Source organism: Schistocerca nitens, chromosome 1 (assembly GCF_023898315.1).
Source record: "Schistocerca nitens isolate TAMUIC-IGC-003100 chromosome 1, iqSchNite1.1, whole genome shotgun sequence".
Lineage (NCBI taxonomy): Eukaryota > Metazoa > Arthropoda > Insecta > Orthoptera > Acrididae > Schistocerca > Schistocerca nitens.
The window spans coordinates 877,109,549-877,122,106 of NC_064614.1; the positions used below are offsets into that span (position 1 = coordinate 877,109,549).

Here is a 12,558-nt window from a genome sequence, read left to right on the forward strand (position 1 = left end):
TTCTAGGTTTTCATAGCTTTCTTTCATATGTACAGAATATCCAACAGGTATAGACGCATACATGTTGCCATTGTGTAATAAAACAGCCTTTAAACTAGTTTTGGATGAATCAATAAACAGCCTCCAGTCTTCCTTTTTGTATTCAATGCGAAACTCGTGCATCAGTCTGGTAATGTCTGAGCAGTACACTAAATCGCCTTCCTTGTTGAAAAAACTTGCAAAATTTCTCATTCTATACATGTTTATGCTGGCTCCAACTGCCAATAAGTTCTCTTCATTTAATCTAGAGCCAAGCAATTCAGCTTTTTCATTTTTTAAGCCCAGACCCCTAACCAAATCGTTAAGCTCGGTCTGAGGAAACAATTTGGGCTCTAGACTTTGTGTATTACAATGGAATTCATCATCATCTGGTTCATCTAAATCACATTGTACATCAGAAAATACTTGTTGGAATAGAATGTAAATCATCAGGTGGTTCAGCGTGCCCTACTGGTTGGATGGTGGACAGAAGGTTAGACCGGTAATATCAACACTGTAAAAGTAGCAATCATTGGAATGATTTCTTGACTCCCCCCATATCATAGGAACAGCAAATCTAAAGGCTTTTTTCTCCCTTGTGGACCATTTTCTCAGATCTTCAACACACACATAACATACCTTATGCGCTGCCCAAGATTTATCTTGATCAAGTTTAGATCCAAACTATGAAAGACAAACCATTTTTCACAAAGTCTGTAAGGTTTCTATGGTGTTTTTTTAATCACAAATTCACCACAAGTATAACAAAAACTGTCAGCAGAGTTTTTACAACCACAATTAGACATTGACTGAGCACATGTACAGGAAACGGGAAAGTGAGGTTAGGTTGGCAGGTAACAAAACGCAATCTGTTAAAACAAAAAAAGAATCTACCTTTTTTTGCCAGCAAATGTTTTTCAGCAGTGCTGCCAACGTCATCTACATTCATTACACCCCCCGTTTTAAATTGTTTTAACTATATAAAAGCTGTTAAAGAATTTAAAAAATCGCCTAATGTAATAATTTTAATTCTAAAATGTGAAAAAAATTGTGAGTGATACAGTTTTTTTATATATATTTGGATTTCCCACCCTGAAAAGCAAAAGAATAAGGTATTTTCAGCAAAAACGTTTTTCCATCGTTGGCCTGTGTTCTACATATGTCTTTGAAGCGCATCCCTGTTGGTTTGTGGACATCTTTATTGTAAGTTGATTTCTGAACGAATCATAAGTTGATTTTTGAATACATGCGTAGTTTACATGTCTCTGCCAGTGGAATCCCCGTCGCATATAGAAATAAGACTTTCCCGCAGACAAAACGACACTGGGCTATAGGAGCCAAGCCGAATAAACGAACGGGTGAATGCCAGTCGCTGTTAGTTTATGTGGTTGATTGAGTGTGCGAATGATAGGCGTTGTTATAATTATTAGCGAAATCCATAGATTCAGATTACCTGAGTGGAAATAAACTACTAACAGGAACAACAGAAAGATTACGTGTTATCTTCTCGGTGTATCTTAGAAAATCAAATTTCGACAGAAAATTTGTGCCAGAACGCTGCACTACTTATAAGGGCCAGTTGTACAGTTCTCGGTTAGCAGCCACGTAAGTTCTATTCAAGGAATAGCGGGAAAACGTATTGTACGAACACACAATAACGCCTAACTGGAGAATAAACGTGGGATAACTGAACCGGTGAGTCTGGCAGGGCTAGTGAGGTTAACCAGAGAACAAGTTTTGACAATCGCAGGAATAGTTATAGAATTGTAATGACAAGATTGTTTGTTAGAACAAGTATGGAAGAGTATGAAGATTCCAGATCTATATAAAAATTTCATACTACTACTTTTCGATCTCATGCTTGAGAAATTGGAGCGTATAAATGAAATGTAAAACAATTTCCTAACCCACAACTTTTTGCTTGTAGTAGGCCGAATAGGCATTAGATATTGGTATTTCATGAGTTATATTCTATCTCGTTATTTATGTAAATGATTTAGATAAAAATGACAATGTGTGCGAAAACAGTCTCGTTTATTTGGCGTGTGTTACAATTGCTGCAATATTAGAAAGTTCTATTTCGTTTTATCTAGCAGACAGTGACAAAACAGACGTAATCAAATCGAGAAACAACACCAGTCTTGGGTACTATTCATATTAACAGCTTTTTCAGTATTAGAGACAACGACATTTTGATTTTTCTTGCAACAATAAGCTTGAAGAACTTTGATGTAGTTAACAGATTCTTTCGCAGAAAGGAATGCGCGCCGTAGAGCTGTAGCAAGATTAGAGAGAAAAAAATTGAAGAAAGCAGGAGAGGCACCACAGGACATTCTAATTTCCACTGTCCTCAATATAGGTTTTATGGCTTCCCTTACAAAATATACACCTTTGAATCCGATAGAGCCAAATATAGTGACATGCGATAGAAGAAAGCTGTTTGAAGAGGCGTAGCACTGCACTTCGGCACACATAAGACCAAATAACATGTCATCGAACATGTTTTATGTATCAAATTCTTCAGGAAGATATACGCGACAAAATGAACATATTTTTAAAAAGCGATTTTTCCAAGTTTTTGCCCCAGTTCGAAAATGTCGTAGATCGGGGGCTGCAGTACTGATACTTGAAGTAGACGTGTTCGTTAGATGTAGGATTACATAGTCAATGTACAGATAAACCGCCAATGGTGGGCTATGGTTTGGTTTAGTTTACTGGTTTCACTGTTCAGACTCGAGCACCGTCAGATATTCATTGCCTCGGTGGCAACACTCTCGTGGTTTAGAGCAGCGCTCCCAACCTTTTTAGCTATCTGGTCCACCTAATTTGTTAACAAAGGTTAGAAGTAAAAAATACGTTTGTGCATTTTTTATGTAGGACCAATTAGTAAAACGTACTGTAGAATTGAAAAATATTTATATTATTTTTATAAAGAAACGACTTTTATTGTATTCACTTAGCTGTCACAACTATCAGAAAGCTTATAATCAAGTGGTCAATGTTAAAAACTAGTCATTACGATTCTTGACATTGATTGTCCCCCTGAGAGAATAAATATCTGGACTAAAACTCATTAATTTTAGTCTCAAATCACTAACTACATTCAGTCTATTATGTACTTATTTTTCAAAGAAAGTAAAGTGTAAAATGCTTGTTCACAAAGAAAGATTGTTGAAATTCCCATTAAGTGTTTTCAGTGTGAATTTGGCAATTGCTGAAATTTCTTTCCAAACTGTTAACTAGAACGGGATCGACGGTGGTGTGTCTAAAAAACGATTTTAGAATGAGGTTACATGATGGTTCAGTTGGAGCTTCTTCACTTGATGATATTTTCAGTTTTTAAAAGTAATTTCTTTAAAGTGATTTCTGATCAATTGGATTACGCCTTGAATTTTGAGGAATTAGTTCCTAAAAGAAACATAAAAAGACTTAGATATTGCTCTAGTAAGTCCAGTTAGTATACTATCTTTCATGTAAGTCCACAGCTCGTGATCTAGTGGCTAGCGTTGCTGCCTCTGGATCACCGGATCCCGGGTTCGATTCCCGCTCGGGTCGGGGATTTTCTCCGCCCGGGGACTGGGTGTTTGTGTTGTCGTTATTATATCATCACCACCACCACCACCACCACCACCACCATTCATGTAAATGAAGCATTAAGTGTATAATCAGTATAAGACAAGTAAATAAAATACATTATTATTAGTTTTAAAAATCACAGTGTTGAAAAATTAATTTACTGTTTAAAGAAAATTAGTATTTCCAGATAGGCGTATTAAAAATATTTGGATAGAGTTTAGAAAAATATATAATTTTATATTACCTGAGGCTGGAGGCCAAAGATTTGAAGTTATCTTTTATGGTTGTACATGTTGTTTTATCAATTTTGACTTCATTGGTTTCCAGAAAATCATGTAAGACTGGAAATACGTTGAAGGAATCTTTTCCACTTTTTGAGCCCATCGTTGAAGTTTCATTATCACTGCTTCTACTTTGTCTTGCAAAAAATTTCTCGCCGTCCTTACCCTGCAGAGTTAAGAATGTTGACGGCACCGAAAATATCCGCCATATAAGCCAACCATGTCAACCAGCTTTCGTCAGTCACATAGTCTAAGTAGGAACTTCGAATTTTCTTATTTTTGGAGTACTGTAGGGCGATCTTTTAATTATTAAAAACTACTCAGCAGCCAAGATCGCATAAAATATTTCTTTATGTAAAACAACCAGTTCCAACAGACATCTTCATATCTCAAAATATTTTCATTGTAAAATATGTTTATTTTGCGCTGACCTCATGCAGAAGACGCCAAGTAGATAAAAATAGCATATTACAAAATGTTTTCCATCGCTAAAATATATAAAAACATAAAGCACCTTGTGCAAAAGATCATGTCCATATACATATTGCTCGGAATTGTTTACTGGTAGAATCCTTTAAGCGATGCAGTCCAACAAAGGAAATAGCTTACAATACATTAGTTCGTCCAGTCTTGGAGTATTGTTCTTCTTTTGGGATCCTTACCAGTTGGGTCTGATTCAAGAGATTGAGAAGGTCCAAAGAAGAGCGGCAAGATTCGTGACTGGTACATTTAGCCATCGCGAGAGCGTTACAAATCTCATAGAAAGTTTGAATTGGGACACACTTGCAGATAGACGGCGCGCTAAACAGAAGGGGCTGCTCACTAAATTCCGAAATCCGATCTTCACCGAGGATGTAGAGCATATATTATTATCACCAACTTTCAAATCGTGCAATGATCACCATTCAAAGATAAGGGAAATAAGAGCTTGTACTGAGGCGTTCAGACAGTCGTTTTTCCCTCGCGCGGCACGCGAGTGGAACAAAGGGGGGGGGGGGGGATATGACTTTGGCGCGAATTGTGCCCTCCGCCACACACCGCTTGGTGGCTAGCAGAGTATAAATGTAGTTGTAGATATAAACACAGAACGCAATAGCACAACTGTTTACAATGCTGGACATATTCGAAACAATGCGAATCCACTTTAAAGTGGGAGCATGACCCCGTCCTAAACCAAGCATCCGTATTGACGTAAAGCAGCAGTAAATAACAGCAGGCACAACCCTACGATACAACACAATCTCTGACTGAAGGTATATTTTACACGCATAAGGGACACCAACAGTACCGTGATTCCTCCGACGTGGTTGGAATTATTCTCTTTGGTTTCATATTAACATATTCCTTCTTTAAAGAGTTTCCTTATGTAACATAAAAACTCTGTGTCATTGTTAGATGCATTTTGACACACTGGGAAACTATAAAGTTAAATTCTAATTATACAACTTTCGTGAGAGATTTTTTTTCTGCCTGTATGGTTAGTGATTTATCCGTCGGAGCTAGGCATTTTTAAGGAAATTAACAGAGGAAAATAGTACATATTTACAAATTATTACCACATCAGTCACTGAAGTCATTCATACAATTTCCGTTGTGTCTGCAGATTCCCGAACTGATGAAAACCGCGCCCGCACACGGAATATGTCGGCTTTAATGCTTCCTCTGTTTCCTCTGTTGCAGTTTTGTATAAAACTGTTTAGGACACAGGTGTCGGATGTCTGCCAACGGCCTTGCCGCGGTGGTAACACCGGTTCCCGTCAGATCACCGAAGTTAAGCGCTGTCGGGCTGGGCTAGCACTTGGATGGGTGACCATCCGGTTTGCCGAGCGCTGTTGGCAAGCGGTGTGCACCCAACCCTTGTGTGGCAAACTGAGGAGCTACTTGATTGAGATGTAGCGACTCCGGTCTCGGAAACTGACCGGGAGAGTGGTGTGCTGACCACATTCCCCTCCATATCCGCATCCAGTGACGCCTGTGGGCTGAGGATGACACGGGGCCAGTCGGTACCTTTGGGCCTTCATGGCCTGTGCGGGAGGAGTTTAGTTTTTTTAGTTGTCGGATGTCTGTATATGTAATATACAGACTGACCTATTAACGTATTCTGAAATATTACCTGTGAAAGTTACAGACAAGATTTCAGCAACAGTTTCCCCCTCCCTCCCTCCCTCCCTCTCTCCCTCCCTCTCTCCCTCTCTCTCTCTCTCTCTCTCTCTCTCTCTCTCTCTCTCTCTCTGTGTGTGTGTGTGTGTGTGTGTGTGTGTGTGTGTGTGAACCTGCACAAATAAAAATTCTATTAGCAGCAAATATGAAGAAAACTCAGAGAATACTAACTCAGCGTTATGTCCATGGATACTGAGCGAGGTGGAGCAGTGACTGACACCCTCAACTCGCATTCGAGAGACCGGGTTTAATACTCGGGCCGACCATCCAGATATCGATTTTTTGCGATCACCCAGATCACTGCAAGCAAACGCTGGTAAGGTTCCTTGAAAGGACCATTACCGCTATCCAATGCAGATCCCACTCATATCACTTTGTGTTCACGATGGCACCGGACACTGCTGTAACCCTCACCAGGACAATGAGTTTCTGATGATGCTCGGGTCTAAGAAGCGAAAGTAATCGAATAAATCAAATAATAGGCCTCCCTCTGGTGGTCTACCTTTACATTGATTATAATCATGTGGTTCCTGCCAGGCGATGCCAGTCTTTGGTAAGATATAAATTAAGCTCATCCACTGGTAGATGCAGCCTGTCATAGACGAAAGATTTATTTATTGCCACTACCTAGTTTTCATGCTCTTTCAAGCTCATGTTAAGAAGACCCTCGTAGAAGATACATTTTATGGTTTTCAGCTTTATTCTGGGTACTGGATATCTGTGACCATAAGGTATTTGGCACTTTAATGTATCGCCTTGCCTGTTAGTTACGTGGAAAATTGTATACATTACACTTAAGTTTTTGGTGCCCAGCAGTTATAAGCACATGCTAAACGCTGGGCAGTTTCTCTGTGTTTAGAACATTATAGTAACGAATAGTGAATAGTGCTTAACTTTTCGGCTGATAGGCAATGACGAAGGATAGTAAACAAAGAAAGATTGTTGGAATTCCCATCAAGTGTTTCAGTGCGAATTTGGCAACACGATACATTAAACTACTTCTTATCTTATCGTCACCGGAAAGCAACCTCCAATACCCAGTATCAAGCAACAAACATGATTAAGTAACTTTTGCATGACTTATCTGAAGATAAGTCTCAAAAGGTTCAAAAACTAGTTAATGGAAATAAACAAACACGCTGCTCACAAGAAGCAGGGGAACGTGACCTTCAGCGTCTCTCATACTGCACTGAAGTGGTTGTGTTGTCAAATTATACCTTTACCTTTCACATATTAAATACATAACAAAACGTCATTACATCCTCCTTCATTTACATAGTAAGAACTGAAATGTCCAACAAGTGTCGAAAACACCGTGGAAACAATCATTCATCCTGCATGCTTTTCATCGGACATTGAGAGCTTCAATTACGTGTACGCCCTCCGTGAGTTTCGTCACCGCCTGTCACCTAGAGGCATGTTCTGCATAAGTCTACAGAGGTCACCCTGTGGTATCCGATCCAGTTCTTCTGTGAGAGCGCTTGAGAGTCCTTTAAGAGCCTGTGATGGAACAAGACGATCACGTCTGTCAGGCATGTCTCACACATGCTCTTTTAGGTCTAGGTCAGGACTCACCAATGGCCATTCCACTACTTCAATGTCCAGACTTTGCAATACATCCCTGGTGACACCCGCCATTTGCGCCCTGGCGTTATCGTGGGTGAAGAGGAATTTAGGTACACTACCCCTATGCAGCAGCCACCACATGGTCCACCGAGGATCTGTTTGATGTACTGCCTGGCGGTAAGGCTCCTGCCCACATCGTCAGAGAACCTTTGTTGAATCTTTCAATTTCCAGGACAGCATATGGCATGTGCCGGTCACCGCGTGTCTCCGCACAAGAAAACGGCCATCAGTTTGCGTCGGAAGACATTTTGACTAGTCTATTAATAACACGTTTCTCCAGTGACGAATAACCAGTTGACTTGGGAATAGTAGAACTGAATGAGAGCGACTTGCGAGATGATGTGTCAAATGGGGTACTCGAACAGGATGTGTGGATCGTAAGATCCTTTCTCTTAACCTGTTCCCTACAGTCTAATAGGACATGGCGGCTCCAGTGGCCCTTCTGAGATCGACTTGCAGCGTTCTGGCAGTATCCGTACGACGCCGCAACGCAGAGATGGCCAGATATCGATCTCACGTGGCGTTGTAATTCGTCGGCGACCTTGTCCAATTCGCCTTGTGTACTGACTTGTGTCCATGTAGTATGTCCGCAACCTAGGGATGACACATGAAGACGCATTGGCATTTGCAGCAACACTACCGAAAGCCGATCCTATTTGGACCAAACAGATCGCCCTTGCAACCTGCACTGCATTAATATGTCGCATTGCATGTGCTTGCCTGAATACACCACCCACAAATGACAACTGTCATTTGTGTACCTCACTAAAAGCACTGGGACACCGCTACTCACTTCCTCATGAGGTGAGACCTGACACTGTAATGCATTACACAGGCAACAGATGAGGAGTGAGTTTAATTGTTGTGTACACTAAAAGCGAAGATCTCAAGTCATGCAATGAGACCACAGGTACCACCTGTATGAAAACAGATTTAACATACCGGACATTGATACACATACTCCCCTAGAATCAGTATTCAGGCACCCTGTTTTGAAAGAAGTGAAAATAACAGAAGAGCCCCACAAAATACTTAATAATGCACAGAGAAGTAAGGTTAGCTTATTCCATTCCAAACATTAGAAAATTGAGTGAGAAGAAAGAAGAGCTTCTTGTCTGTTCGGAAAATTTTGAGAACTCTGAAAAGACAGACATCCTGTGCATCTCTGAGCACCACAGGGTTAGATAAGTTATGTATAAAATATTACGCTATTGCAGCTTACTCATGCAGGAATAACATTGTAGAAGAAGAAGTTGTTACATACATTAAGACAAAAGTTCAAAAACACTGAGACAAGTAAATTTTTAGTGATCAGCACATAGAAGTGTAAATAAATTTCCAACGCAGGTGATAACAACAGCAGGACCCTAACTCAGAATGTTTGCTTTGAGAAAATAACTGTTTGCCCAGGAACAGATGCTCTCTCTGATTATGATGCACCGATAGTTAGGATAAATAACATAGTGCCTTACAGTATGCTTACTCCTCAGTGGAAATCAGTTAGAATAATTAATGACTCCACGACAAATGTTTTTAAGAATAATTACAGATGACGACGTGGGATGTAATTTATAATGAACCAAATGCTAACATAAAATTTAATCTATTCCGTGATACCATTATTTGACAACAGCTTTCGTATAAGATAAACAGAAAGGACACCAAACCGCCATGTTTAAAAAAAACCATGGATCACTAGAAGGGTTAAAGTATGTTGTGAAAGGAAAAGGGAAATGCATCTTTTGGCAAGAGCAAGTTGGGATCTTGCAGTGGTTGCACACTTCAAAAACAGCTCAAAATTACTAAGAAACATTATTAAAAATCAAAGAACGTGCATGTAATGTCATAAATCAGCACTTCCAACAACAGAATTAAGGGTATATGAAATGTAGTGAAACGAGAGACAGCACAACGAGCCACAGAACAAGACAACTTCACTATTGAACTGAATGGGCGGGCTATAAGTGATGAGTTACAGGTTGCAAATGCATTTAATAATCATTTTTGAAATATAGGGACGAACAGTTAAAAGGAGCAAAATCACAGTAGTGTGTTGAAAATGTAACTTCCATAAAATTCAGTCATATGAATGTATCAGCAACTACTACTTATGAAATTAAGAAAATTATACAGTCTCTCAAAAACAAACGCTCATCTGGTTTTGATGGTGTTTCCAATGGGGTACTACAAATTTGTTCCCATGTAATAAGTCCAGACTTACCTGAAATACGAAATGCATCACTAGCTCCATCATTGCCGTAAGGTATTTTTCCCGCGAGACTGTAATATGCCCTTATCAAACATCTCTTTAAGAAAGGTGATAAGACAGATGTTAATAACTACCGATCTGCTTCACTACTGACATCATTCTCCAAAATTTTTGATAAGATGATATATTCTAGAATAGTATCTCACCTTAGCACAAACAGTATCCTTTGCAAATCACAGTCCAGGTTTCAGAAGGGCTGCTCGACTGAGAATGCCATTTACACATTCACTCACCAGATCTTACAAGATTAAATAATAAAATAACGCCAGCTGGTATATTCTGTGACTTCTCTAAGACTGTGTGAATCATAGTATCCTCCAAGATAAATTGACTTTATATGGGATTGGTAGTATAGTTAACGAATGGATAATATTATATCTAACCAAAAGAATGCAGGAAGTTGAACTTTGTAATTTAAGCAATATAGTCCAGGAATATGATTCAGACTGGGGAGTAATAGCGTATGGGGTTCCCCAAGGTTCAATCTTAGTCCACTACTGTTCCTCATTTATTTAAAGCATCTTCTGTCTAGTATACAACAGACAGAATTAGTTGTTTTTGTAGATTACACAAGTGCTATAATCAGTACAGAGACAGAAGAAATAGTAAACAAAGTTTTTGAAACTATCACTGACTGGTTTTCTACGAGTGGTCTCATCCTCAATTTTAAGAAGACACAACATACTAATTTATACTTATCTAGAGGTACTACACCAATGATAAGTGTAACACATAGTGAAGAAATAATAAAGAGGGTGGAAACTTCAAAATTCTTAGGGATCCACATTGATGAGAATTTAAATTTGAAAAAAAAAGCAATTTTGTAACGCCTAACAGTTCTTAGTTCAGTCGCATTTGCGCTTAGAACCATTGCAAATCTTGTGGCAAGACAAGTAAGTTAACCTATTTTGCATATTATCATTCAATAATGTCATACGGAAAATCTTCTGGGGTAATTCATCTTTAAGAAAGAAAGTCTTCATTGCACATAAACGCGATGTAAAAATAATATGCGGTGATCACCCACGATCATCTTGTAAACATCTGTTTTAAGGAGCTGGGCATTTTGACTACTGTTTCTCAGTATTCATTGCCTCATGAAGTTTCCTGCAAATAATCCACTACAGTTTAGTAGGAACAAGAAGTACATAATTACAATACCAGAAGGGAAATGACATTCATTACTTCACATTAATGTTGTCTTTAGCACAAGAAGGGGTGAACAGTGCTACAACGAAATTTTGATCACTTACCAAGTGATATAAAACGTCTGACAGACGGCAAAGTAAAATTTGATTATAAACTCCCCCCTGTTCCGTAAAAGAATTTCTGTTGTTGTAATGTGTAAAAATTGGTCATGTGATTGGTAGGAGTTGCTAACATATATCAGTATATCTTTTTTCTTTTTGGAAAAAAACCTAGAAATGTTCAGAATGTTACTCTGTGTACAAATTAATTTGCGATGCGAATGTAGAATGACTCGTTCCACATCGTTACGATCTATCGTGGAAAATGATCCATGGAACGTGTAACAAACCAACCAACCAATCAATCAACCAACCCTAATTCTTTTGAACAGTGTACTTCGTAAATGACATGTTAAAGCCATCTATTCCTGCATTCCATACAATTATACAGTTTGTGTTGGGATTAACAGTAATCAGAACACGTGAGGCAATACTGACCTTACGACTTATCTTAGAAGAAAGATTAAGGAAAGGCAAACCTACGTTTCTAGAATTTGTAGACTTAGAGAAAGCTTTTGACAATGTTGGCTGGAATACTCTCGTTCAAATTCTGAAGGCTATTTACAATTTGTACAAGAACCAGATAGCAGTTATAAAAATCGAGGGGCATGAAAGGGAAGCAGCGGTTGGGAAGGGAGTGAGACAGGGTTGTAGCCTATCCCCGATGTTATTCAATATGTATATTGAGAAAGCAGTAAAGGAAACAAAAGAAAAATTCGGAGTAGGTATTAAAATTCATGGAGAAGAAATAAAAACGTTGAGGTTTGCTGATGACATTGTAATTCTGTCAGAGACAGCAAAGGACTTGGAAGAGCAGTTGAATGGAATGGATAACGTCTTGAAAGGAGGATATAAGGTGAACATCAACAAAAGCAAAACGAGGATAATAGAATGTAGTCGAATTAAGTCGGGTGATGCTGAGGGAATTAGATTAGGAAATGACACTTAAAGTAGTAAAGGAGTTTTGCTATTTGGGGAGCAAAATAACTGATGATGGTCGAAGTAGAGAGGATATAAAATGTAGACTGGCAATGGCAAAGAAAGCGTTTCTGAAGAAGAGAAATTTGTTAACATCGAGTATAGATTTGAGTGTCAGGAAGTCGTTTCTGAAAGTATTTGTATGGAGTGTAGCCATGTATGGAAGTGAAACATGGACGATAAATAAATTGGACAAGAAGAGAATAGAAGCTTTAGAAATGTGGTGATACAGAAGAATGCTGAAGATTAGATGGGTAGATCACATAACTAATGAGGAGGTATTAAATAGACTTGGGGAGAAGAGGATTTTGTGGCACAAATTGACAAGAAGGGACCGGTTGGTAGGACATGTTCTGAGGCATCAAGGGATCACCAATTTAGCATTGGAGGGCAGCGTGGATGG

General features: G+C 39.0%; 1 pseudogene; it reads left to right on the forward strand.

The window, feature by feature from the left end:
* Positions 1 to 5,595: 5,595 nt before the first annotated feature.
* On the forward strand, positions 5,596 to 5,713 carry LOC126208898 (5S ribosomal RNA; annotated as a pseudogene).
* The last annotated feature ends 6,845 nt before the right edge of the window (positions 5,714 to 12,558 follow it).